Below are 12,456 nucleotides of genomic sequence, written 5' to 3' on the forward strand. Positions count from 1 at the left end.
ATAATTAGCTAATAGTGGTAAAAGGCTCTTACCCTCTATGTGGACCAGCCGCTAGAGGGGAACATAACTCGCTTAGCCACAGAGTTCCTAGTGCAGAGACATTGGAGGACTGCAAAAGGTATAGTATTCATTGATTACTAGAAACCTTTGACACAGTTTGCCAGGGCCGCCCGGGGGGGGGGGGGGGAAGTGGGGCAATTTGCCCCAGGCCCCACAAGAGTTTTCAGGGGCCCCCACGAGAGTTTTCGGCAGGTCTTCGGCGGCAAGTCCTTCAGCCGCTGAACACACCCAGAGCGGATGAAGGACCCACTGCCGAAGACCCGGAGCTTCTTCCGCTCTGGGTCTTCAGTGGCAATTCGGCCGCGGGTCCTTCACTTGCTCTGGGACCTGCCGCTGAAGTGCCCCGAAGACCCGGAGCAGAAGGACCCCCGCCGCTGAAGATCCCAGGCCCCCTGAATCCTCTGGGTGGCTCTGCAGTTTGCCTTTCCTGTCCCGTCATGAGCAGCATCTATTCAGATCCAGGGTAAATTTCCCTTCCTCCTCTGCAGAGTCTGGGGCACAGAGTTAACCCTGAAGACTCTGATAGGGCTAGTAAATTTCTCTGTTTTGGCATAACAATAGACACACTGGGTCAGACCAATGGTCCATCTTGCCCAGTATCCTGTCTTCTGGCAGTGGCCAGTGCCAGATGCTTCAAATGGAATGAATAGAACAGGCGATCATCGAGTGATCCATTCCCTGTCATCCACTCACAGCTTCTGACAGTCAGAGGTTTAGGGACACCAAGAATATAGGGTTGCATCCCTGACTGTCTTGGCTAATAGCCATTGATGGATCTGTCTCTAATTCTGTTTTGAAACAAGTTATATTTTTGGCCTTCACAACATCCTCTGGCAACGAGTTCCACAGATTGAGTGTGCGTTGTGGGAAGAAGTGCTTCCTCATGTTCCACACCCCTAATCATTTTTGTTGCCCTTCTCTGCACCTTCTCCAATTCTAATTATCTTTTTTGAGACAGGGTGACCAGACATGCACCCAGTATTCAAGGTGTGGGTGTACCATGGAGTTATGTAGTGGCATTATGAGATTTTTGTCGTATTATCTATCCCTTTCCTAATGGTTCCTAATATACTGTTCACTTTTTTGACTCCCACTATACATTGAGCAGATGTTTTCAGAGAACTATCCACAATGACTCCAAGATCTTTCTTGAGTGGAAACAGCTAATTTAGAGCCCATCATTTTGTATGTGTAGTTGGGATTATGTTTTCCATTGTGCACTATTTTGCACTTTTCAACATTGAATTTCATCTGCCATTTTATTGCCCCCAGTCACACAGTTTTGTGAAATCTCTTTGTGACTCTCTTCACAGTCAGTTTTGGACATGGGGCAGCAGGTGAAAACCTCCTTCAGGGAGGCTAGCCCCCTGGCCCTGCCCCTTCCACCTGAGGCCCCACCCCTACACTGTTCCTTCCACTCCCCTTCACCTCCCTGGGCCCAGGCCCCCGCTCCCACTACGGCTGGAGGAGCCCCAGCTGAACTGCCTTGACCCCCAGGCCAGCCCAAGCACTGGGCCAAGCTGCTCCAGGCCACCGGGTGGCCAGAGCCCCAAGCTGCTCCAGGCCACCCCAGACTGCCAGACACCCCAAGCCTCATGCCACTTTGGGCTGCCAGCTGGCCCAAGCCCCGAGTTCTGGGCCCAGCCGGAGCTGAGCCCCCGCTGGCTTGCAGGCAGAGGATGGTAAGGAAGGACATGGCAGGCAGGAGCGGTCTTGTGGGTCCGGGTGGGGGGGATGAGGAGGGATGTGGCAAGTGGTGGGGACCTCTGAAGAGGGGGGTGGAGTGGAGGAGATGAGGGACAGATTCACCAGGCAGCGGCAGGTAGTGGGGGTCTCAGGGAAGGGGCGGAGCAGAGAGGGAAGAGGCAGACTGCAGGCGGGGCCACCAGGGCCCAGGCGTCTGCCGGCGACTGTGCCAGACGAGGCTTAGCCTCCCCTGGCCTATTATACCCATCGCCCTTGGCTTTGGACTTAACTATCTTGAGTAATTTTGATCATCTGAAGATGTTGCCACCTCACCATTCACCCCCTTTTCTAGCTTATTTATGACTATGTTGAATAGCACTATCCCTGTACAGGTCCCTGGGGGCCACCACTATTTATCTCTCTCCACTGTGAAAACTGATCATTTAGTCCCACCCTTTGTTTCCTCTCTTTTAACCAGTTACTGATCCATGAGAGGACCTTCCCTCTTACCCATCACAGCTTAGTTTGCTTAAGAGCCTTTGGTGAGGGACCTTGTCAAAGGCTTTCTGAAAGTCCAAGTACATTATATCAACTGGATCACCCTTGTCCGCATGCATGTTGACTCCTTCAAACTATTCTAATAGATTGGTGAGGCATGATTTCCCTTTATAAAAGCCATCTTGACTCTTCCCCAACAAATCGTGTTCATCTATGTGTCTGATCATTCTGCTTTTACTGTAGTTTACTGTAGTCCTTGTGGGTTCCAGGACTAGCTGCTCCAAGAAGCAGTCATTAATGGTGTCTAGAAATGTTATCTCTGAATCCTGTCCTGAGGTGACATATGCACAGTCAATATGGGGAGAGTTGAAATCCCCCATTATTACTGTGTTTTCTGTTTTTGTAGCCTCTCTAATCTCCCTGAGCATTTCACAATCACCGTCACAATCATGGTCAGTAGTATATTCTATTGTGGAAAAATTGGAAAGAGTCCAGCGGAGGGCAACAAAAATGATTAGGGGTCTGGAGCACATGACTTATGAGGAGAGGCTGAGAGAACTGGGATTGTTTAGTCTCCAGAAGAGAAGAATGAGGGGGGATTTGATAGCAGCCTTCAACTACCTGAAGGGGGGTTCCAAAGAGGATGGAGCTCGGCTGTTCTCAGTGGTGGCAGATGACAGAACAAGGAGCAATGGTCTCAAGTTGCGGTGGGGGAGGTCCAGGTTGGATATCAGGAAAAACTATTTCACTAGGAAGGTGGTGAAACACTGGAATGCGTTACCTAGGGAGGTGGTGGAGTCTCCTTCCTTGGAGGTTTTTAAGGCCCGGCTTGACAAAGCCCTGGCTGGGATGATTTAGCTGGGAATTGGTCCTGCTTTGAGCAGGGGGTTGGACTAGATGACCTCTTGAGGTCCCTTCCAACTCTGATATTCTATTCTATTCTATTCTATTCTATATCCCTACTGCTATACTCTTATTATTCAAGCATGGAATTTCTGTCCATAGAGAAATCGATTCATTTAAGATTTTTATTATATTTGACTCCATGCTTTCTTTCACATACAGTGCTACTCCCCCACCAGCGTGACCCACTCTCATTGCTATATATTTGGTACCTTAGGATTGCTGTGTCCCATTGATTATCCTCATTCAACCAAGTTTCTGTGATGCCTATTATATTAATACCCTCATTTAATGCTAGGCACTCAAGTCCACCCATCTTAGTATTTAGACTTCTAGAATTTATGTACAAGCACTTATACAATTTGTCAATATTTAGCTGTCTGCCTTCATGTGATGTAATTGAATGGGACTCCTTTTCGTTTGATTGTTTCTCTTCAGTTCCTACCTGTATTTTATCAACTTCTGTCCTCTCCTCTTTATTAGGTTATACGGTATCCCCTTTAGTAAATTCTCCCCTAAGGTATGTCCATGTCCAAGCCATGTGCTCTTCTGCACCTATCGGCTTCCCCCAGCCCTTAATTTAAAAACTCATCCACAACCTTTTTAATTTTGCATACCAGCAATCTGGTTCGGTTTTGGCGTAGGTGGAGACCCTCATGCCTATGCAGGCTCCTCCTTTCCCAAAAGGTTCCCCAGTTCCTAATAAACCTAAATCCCTTCTCCCAACACCACCAGGCATTGAGACCCTGCAGTTCTGCCTGGCCCTGTGCGTGGAACTGGAAGCATTTCAGACATACTCTAAGTGGGTGGGAATAAATGCCACCCTCTCAGGCAGGTTCAGTGGTGACTGACCCACTTAGACATTCCCATTTCCCCTAGGTCAGAACACAGAATCTCACCATCTTCCAGTGCTACTAACATGCTCATGTTCTAGAACACTTCTCCAGCTGGGACCCTGTAACCCAGCGTTTCTCAACCTTTTTGATATCAGGGTCTGGCTTGCTGCTTTCCTAACCTGTGTCCGGGAGAGCTCAGGGACCGGCTCTGGTCCACGGACCAGTCATTGAGAAACATTGTCATACCCTATTTCCAGTGATGGGCTAGTGTCACCCTGTGTGGCTGGGGAATAAGAGCCATTGTTGAAGGATGCTGTGGAGCCTACGTCACTTGCACAGTTTGTTTGCTTCAGGCCCCGTCTTCAGCTTGGCTAGTGAACTAGACTCTTCAGGTCTCAGTGAGAGGGATCCACCCCAGAACCCTGGGAGAGGGGTCAGAATCCAGCCCAGCTCGGAGTCCAAACTCCACAGCTGGCCTTTATCTTTCCGGTACAGCAAACCAAAATCTAGACCCGAACACTCCCGGCGTTTGGGAGTCGTAAAAATTGTTTCTGAATTTCACAACTCATAGAATCATAGGATAGGAAGGGACCTCGAGAGGGCATCTAGTCCAGTCCCCTCTATAGTCAGTGTCTAGCCAGTTTCAGTGCCTCATGCACTAGCACAGTGCTGCAATGTTTGGGTGGCAGTGGAAGGAAAGATGTGTAGAGAGGAGCTGTTAATTCTCATTGACACATTGCTATTGATTTTTGGGTTTTATAAAACTGTTCTTAGAGAAACTAAATTTGGAGCTTGAATTGGCCTGATAGAGAACCTGTAAACTTCCAGCCCACTGCCGAGACCCATCCCCAAAACCTTCTGAAAATTGCACTCACTGTGCCACACATGCCCCTCCATCCTGCTCTCCCTCCTCCTTCCTGACACATAACTATTGACACCTGTGCCCTGGGTTGTTGCAGCTGGGAAATTATTTGGTAACTAGGAGGTTTAGTTCCCATCTGAAGCACCTGCGGCTGGTTCTGGGTTGCGGGGAGCTGAATTTGCTGCCAGTGGCCCTAGATTCACCTTTACACTCTTTGTTTTGTTACCATCATGGCATGGGAGGAGTATGCAAGGACTGCAGGCCTGGTTCCCTCCCCGTGGAGTTCTCTGGGAGTCCACACTCCTACGGGTCCCCAGCAGGATGGATCCTGCAGCCCGGGCTTGCAGAGCTGTTACTGTGGCCTCAGAGTGACATCTAGTGCTCAGCTGCTGTATTACTCTCCATCAGTACTATTTCAGAGGTCAGAATGCAGCAAAACTTTCTCCTCCACTAGTGGCAAACCTTAGCTGGACTATGGAAGTTCCGCTAGCTGTCCAGACACCAGGGCAAAAACTCTGTCTCAGACCCCAACCAAGCAGCCAGCTTGAGACTGGAGAGTCAGAGCACTCCCCTGGCCGGAAGCCTTGAGGGAAAGGAGATTTGGCTTGTGGCTGCCCAGACTTCCAAGGAAATCAAACCCTACGGAGATGATCGGATCCTTGCTGGGAGACTCAGGGGATACAGTGTGTTCCTTTGCATTTCGCTAGCTCTGCATTGCTTGCTGGCAAAGGTGCCACATTAATAGTCCTTGGAGGAAACTCACAGAAAAGAAGGGGGCAGCACAACCTTCCCTAATGTGACTTGAGAGGCCAGTTCAGTATCCAGAATGCCAGGCCATGGGCTGGTGCATATCTTATTTAAGCAAGCAGATTCCATATCTCAGCTCAGCCTTTCTTTCCCACGTCTTGAGATGAGGCACTTTGGTGGGTGGATTGGCAAGTGGCCTAGTTGTAATGATGATAATACCTAGCTCTTGTCTAGTTGATTTCAAAGCACTCTACGAAGATGCTCCGTGTTGTTGTTGCTGTTATGGGATATTGGCCTTTTAAGGGCAAAGGAGGTGGAGAAGCCAGTGCCATGTGCCCAGGGAAGTTAGTGGAGCAATCACTAGGAGAGAGGAAGTTGGTCCTGGGGAGCAATCAGTGTCTGGGAGAGGGAAGGTGTGGGTCCTGTAAGAGGGGACAAGGAGCCATGTGGAGTGGGTGGGGCAAGGCTCCCTTCTCTCCCAGCCAGTGCAGACTGGTGTTCAGGGTTATGAGAGCCACCTGGGGGAAGATCAAGAGACTGACTAGTTGCCTGGATAAGTGACACAAAAGGAGGCTCCAGGTGGTGTCAGGAGGAGAGCTGTTGGAGGCATGGCTGAGAGGGAGAACCCAGCTATGATGTTGTCCCAAGCAACTGTGGAACTCCCGTACCTCGGAGCAGTTTGCAGGCTGTGGAGGCCAGGATTGGAAACAATCCCAAGGAAGACTTGGAAGCCCTAAATTTCAGGGGTGAGCTCTGAGCTGGGGAATCCAGGACTTAAAGCCACAGTCACAAGAAGCACTGTGAATCCTAAACAAGAGGGGTGAGTGGAAAGGGGCCTTTGTGACGTTCCCCTCTGGTGTTCTCTGGACTGGTGGTCTGCTAGGTCACTCCAATCCTTGACTCTCGGAGCCAGCCTTACCCTGCTCTGATGTGTTCACGCACAGCCTCTGGCATGTAAGCTGCTCCTTGAATTGTGCAACCGAATGACACTAGCCAATATCTCCGGTCCCAGACACAACCCTAGGAACCTCCGTCTTGCAGTGTCCAGTTATGCCCGCTGGACACTGCAAGCTTATATGAGTTTGTCAATTTAACAGAGAAATTGATATGTACTAGGCTTGTTATCCCCAGGGGAATCTCTGACACACTTCAAACCAAACGCACTGCTTCAGGTAGAATAAACACAGTTTTATTAACTAAAAAGATAAATTTTAAGTGATTATAAGTCAAAACATAACAAGTCAGATTTGGTCAAGTGAAATAAAAGCAAAACGCATTCTAAGCTGATCTTAACACTTTCAATGTCCTTACAAACTTAGGTGCTTCTCACCACAGGCTGGCTGGTTGCTCTTCTGCTAGGCTTTCCCCATTGATCAGCGCTTCAGTCGCTTGGTGTGGTATCTGTAGATGCAGGTGGAAGAGAGAGGAAGAGCATGGCAAATGTCTCTCCCTTTTATCACGTTCTTTCTTCCCTCTTGGCTTTGCCTCCCACTACAGAGTCAGGTGAGCATTACCTCATTGTAGTCCCAAACTGGCCAAATGAAGGGGGGTGACTCACTCAAGAGTTCAACAGATCTTTTTGTTGCTGCCTAGGACAGCGTCCTTTGTTCCTGTGAAGCTGGGCTGGGTTTGTCCCATACCTGCCCTGATGAGGTATGAACTGCATCTCTGCTCTTGGAGAGTTTTTGCTTGGGTTTATTTAAGCCATGAGGATACATTTTCAGCCTCAGAACTACATACATGAAATTATAACCTATAACATCACTATAACATTACTGTAACAACAATGCTCAGTGCATCATGGAGACACCTGACATGACAAACTTTGCATTGGATACCACACAATCATTTTACAAGGATGAACATGGGGGTGCAGGGTGTTCCCCTGAGGTACAGTGCATCACATCCCCTTTAAGGGAACTGAATGATAGGTAATAAATTAGACCCCAGGAGAGGGGGAATATTTTTTCAAAGACTTTGGCTATGACTGTATTATTTCCAGGAACATGAAGGGAAATGGGGCAGGGGTGTGCAGTGGTGTGCTATACCACAAAGGGGTGTGCTCAGGAACTGTGTACCTGTCTACAACCCCCATTTTACATATGGGGAAACTGAGGCACAGAGAGGTGAGGTGACTTGCCCAAGATGACCCAACAGGTCTGTGGCAGAGCCAGGAATAAAACCCAGGTATCTGGAGTCCCAGTCCAGTGCCAAAACCTTTTAATTAGATAGTCACCTTGCACCTGAACAAAAGAGAATTTAGACCTCAGACTAGGCTGAAGACAGGGAGTTTGGATCCTCAAAATTCAAAGGTGTCTTGACCCAGAGTTTTGGCTGTGCCTATTGCATAGACAAGGGATCTGTGAAATTCAGAAACACATTTGGGCAGACCCTGTTATGCCTCTGAATTTTAAGTTCTGAAACTTCAACAAAAGTTTAGGGAAGGAGTTGGATTTTGGTTTGGGTCACCTGCTACAGAAAGCAATTAATCCTGAGTGGGTGACTTTGACTTTGCCAACTACATCCAAGAGAAGAGGCCATGCCAGTATCATACTCCCAACATGCAACTAACTTGTGTGCAATAAACAACAGATTTCAAAAGAATCCAAAATAATTTTACCCTAACCTGAAAGGATATCACACATGTGCCCTGGAATATGAACGGGGGGAAATGACATTCCAACATCATAGTGCCTTATGGGATAGGCCCTGTGTCCATACATACACATAAGAAGAGTCAGAGGTTCTGAGCCCACAGATTTCAACTGCCACAGGACAATGAACTGTCTGTAGGTAGCAGTGTATTGCCCAAAGCTGGAAATGCTCCTAGAAAGCTCCCAAATCACACTAAGTAGGAGGAGAGTGTGTTGCAAGGGTTATAGGCAATGCCTTTTGAGCAATCATGCCGCTGCATTCTGCAAGAGCTGCAGAGATTTACAAGAGCTGCCCGGCACGACAGTAATAATCCCACCCAGAGGTCAAGGGGAGATCCATGCCCACAGGGACAACTTCACAGATATTTTGAAGATTAAAAGAACTCCTGACTGCGTTTTGTATTGTCTGCCAAAAAGCTGTTACTTGACTTGTTGTGATACCCTTTTGCCTCCTCCAGAGAGCTATTTTTTCCTCTGTCTTCAGCGGCACAAACACATCACTCCCACAGAACAGTCTCCCACCTAGCAGGATGAAGGGCCCCATTCCCTTTTGGAAAGTAGTCTCTGTGATCACTACAGCCCGATCCTCAAAATATTTAGGCTCCTAACGTCCACTGATTTCAGTGGACGTTAGGAGTCTAAATACCTTTGAGGATGTTGGCCTACCTGTCGAGTGGCTGGACTGCATCATCAGTGCTCCCAGGTCCCTGTATTCTCCACACCCTGAAAGGACCCATATTGCACAGTTACCCACTCACTGCTTGGGAACTGCTCAAAGGCGACACAAAATGCTCCCTTCCCAACCTGGAGGCCTTGCACCCAGCCCAAGAACACTGGCCCTTTTTGTTCAATGTGTTGGCAGCAGTGGGACTGAAAAAGTCATCTTCTTTCTCAAACGATTTGTTCCCTGTGTGTGTTTGAGATATACCGAGGGGGGCAGGGGCCTAGGCATCAAAACACCGGGTTTCCATTCCTGGCTCTGCGCAAGTCACACCACCTCTCTGAGCATCGGTTTCCCCATATGTGAAATGAGGATAAAGATCTCTAGTTAACATGGGTCTTTACAGTTGGTAAAGTACTTTGAGACCCTTGAGTGAATGGTGCTAGAAAAGTGCCAATATTTATTCCTGCATTGTGGTGGTGATTATTGGATTAACTGCTCACTTTACTGTCATGAAAATGTTTTTACACCTGTGAGCACTAGGAAGCCCAAGCAGCTACAGTCTGAAATTCTGGTCTGCTGTAGGCAACTGCAGAAGTGCCGGCTAAGTTCAGATGTAGTGATAAATTAAGGGGGATTGAAAAACCCCAGAGAGATACCCCATGTAACCAGGGAAGGGCCAGAAGACTCTGAGAAGCCCAGTAGTGATCTCCCTGTGTACGTCAAATTAGCTGTGCATCTCTCAGGTGGAGTTTGCGGGGCTGACAGTTAGAAATATCTCTAGGAGTGGAAAGTGAGCATATTTGTTCTGGAAGTCACTGAGGAAATAAGAGACCATGGCAATGTCATTTTTTAAAGCATCACTCACTTTAAGATGCCGGCCTTCTACATCACACCACTAGAGGGCTCCAGTGTTCTGTTCTCTCTCACTGTCCTGCTGCAAAACCAGCAACTTGAAATGTTTCCTGTAAAACTGAAATCGAAGAGGGGCTGTATCCTCCTCTGAAGGCACAAGATGGCACTCTGTAAATAGGAGCCATATGCCCAGCATTCATAGGGAAACGCAAAGCTCCAAATTCAGGGTTGTTCCCATTTGGTGAGTAACTGGAGAACAAATCCCATTTTTGCTTGAAAAAATATTTTTAGACCAAAACTAGGCTTATTTTATAGTTGGCAAGCAAAAAAAAAAATGGACCCATAGAAGCGCAAAGCTGGCTCTCGTTGAACAGGTGGCTTGGTTCGGCGATGGGAAGACATGATCTCTGTATGCTGGTATTTGAAGAGTCTAAATACCAAGGAAAGAGAGGAAATACTTAGGCTGGTCTCGGGGCACATATCAGAGAGTAATGGGATTAACTCAGGAAAGGAGACATGGAGGCTGAATGTCAACCAAAACTACCTGGCAGTGAGCTCTGTTAGGCTAGGGAAGGGAAATAGCAGAAGCCCATCTCTGGAGACATTCCAAACCAGACTGGAGAAAGGTGTGGCAAATACACTGTAGAGAACAATCCTGCACTTGGCCCCAGTGGGGCAGCACTAAGTGGAGCAGAATAAGCTTTTCTCTGAGTCTGACGTAAATTCTAACACAAACACAACTTTGTGTTACAGTGAAGGCTGCTGAAGAACAATCACCACCTCCCCACATGCTAAAATGGTAGGAAATGCACAGGTTTGTCAAACCCACTGCAAAACCACCAGCCAATAACAACTCAGAGAAAGAACAATCTTCATCTGGCCCCATTCAATACGTGGTCAAAATCCATCACACTCATGAGCAAACAGGTCTCCCACTGTGACGAAATGGGAATGTTCTTAATGTCTTCTCTGAATACTGTGTGTGCCTCAGTTTCTCCAGTGTGTTACTCAAGTATTTAGGTGGTGGGATAAGCATGTGTGATCATTGCAGCAACCCCTAGAGGGCATAGTGTGCCTGCTGCCTGGCTGCCTGGGACAGTGAACAGGACACTGTAGCCTGGCAACAGATGGCTGGGCCCCCTCCTCTGCAAGAATCAGCTGGAGGTGTTGGTGCAGACCAAGTGACCTGCTGGCCCAGGAAAGAGACAAAGGAATGAGGAGGGGCAACCCGCATGCCTGGGGTCAGGCAGCTGGAACTGGTCAGTCTCCAGTTTGGGACTCGGAGGTGAGAGTCCAGGGCACCAGGCCCTGAATCCCCTCAAGATAGACTTTACTGAATGATCCTGCTAGCAAGCTCTGACCTACGCTGTGTTCCTGCCAACTAATAAACCCTTCTGTTTTACAACACTGGCTGAGAGTCACTGTTGGCTGCGGAGTTAGGGCGCAGGGGCCCTCCAGGCGTCCCGTCCATGTGGCCCCACTCCAGGAAGTGCACGGTGAGAACAGGGGAGTTGAACGCTCCAAGGTCAGACCCAGGAAGACCTTAGCTGAAAAGGCTTCTTGCCCTGACGATAAAGGGAGGTAGTGATAAGGAGAGGGCTATAGCAGAGTTAAGGGGCTACTTTGGTGGTGGTGGGGTGACGGGTTGGATCACAGAAACCCCCTTGGGAGCTGCCAACTGATGTGCCAAGACTACTTCTGCCCCTGCTTTCCTGCCCTGTCAGCTTAGGACTTCAGTGCCCTGCGTGGTTTGAGCCAGACTCGCTAGCCTGCTGCAAACCTAGACCCAGGTCTGAATCACGTCCCCTAACAGCTGTGGGCTTGACTTAAAGCAGCTTACAGAAGTGTTCTTGTCTTTAACACTCAGATGCCCAACTCCCAGTGGGGTCTAAACCCAAATAAATCCATTTTATTTACTCATAAATTGTTCACCCTCTATAACACTGATAGAGAGATATCCACAGCTGTTTGCCCCCCACCCCCCCAGGTATTAATACATACTCTGGGTTAATAAGTAAAAGGTGATTTTATTAAATACAGAAAGTAGGATTTAAGTGATTTCAAGTAGTAACAGACAGAACAAAGTGAATTACTAAGTAAAATAAAATAAAACATGCAAATCTAAGTCTAATACAGTAATACAACTGTATACAGATAAAAATCTCACCAGTAGGCTTCCTTTTACAGACTAGTCTCCTTCTACTTTGGGTCCAGCAATCACTCACACCCAATACTGGATTTATAATGGCGTCAGTGGCGCCATGGTGCCGGGCCCATGGTTGAAAGGGACCCCGGCGTGCTCTCCTCCGCCCCCCACTCTCTCCTGTGGGGTCAGAGCTTGACACTGTGAGCTGCTGTGGCTCCGTGGCAGCCTCTGCCTGCAGCCTGGCTCCTGCCCCGCCCCTTTCCCCAGCATGCTACGTTCCCCCCTCCCCCCCCCAATCAGCTGGATCAGCAGCTAGCCGGCAAGGGGGGGGGAGGAGGGAGTCATAGCACGCTGCTCTGGGAGGGAGGAGGAGAAGAAGAGGCGGGGATGAGGCCTCTCCCCTGCCTCTTTCCCCAGCATGCTACGTTCCCCCCCTTCCCCCCCCCCGCTGGTCAGTTGGATCAGCCTTGCAGGCAGGAGGGGGGCAAGGAGGAGAGAGCCACAGCACACCACTCCGGGGAGGAGGAGAAGATGAGGTGGGGTGAGGC

General features: G+C 48.8%; 1 long non-coding RNA gene across 1 annotated transcript; it reads right to left on the reverse strand.

The window, feature by feature from the left end:
• Nucleotides 1-6,780: 6,780 nt before the first annotated feature.
• LOC128840703 (uncharacterized) lies at nucleotides 6,781-12,121 on the reverse strand. Its single transcript, XR_008445691.1, has 3 exons — nucleotides 11,930-12,121; nucleotides 9,776-10,192; nucleotides 6,781-6,993 (listed from the first exon to the last, which is right to left on the reverse strand). It is a non-coding gene; the product is annotated as an uncharacterized LOC128840703 (long non-coding RNA).
• Nucleotides 12,122-12,456: the final 335 nt, after the last annotated feature.

Source organism: Malaclemys terrapin, chromosome 7, assembly GCF_027887155.1.
Source record: "Malaclemys terrapin pileata isolate rMalTer1 chromosome 7, rMalTer1.hap1, whole genome shotgun sequence".
NCBI classification, from domain to species: domain Eukaryota; kingdom Metazoa; phylum Chordata; order Testudines; family Emydidae; genus Malaclemys; species Malaclemys terrapin.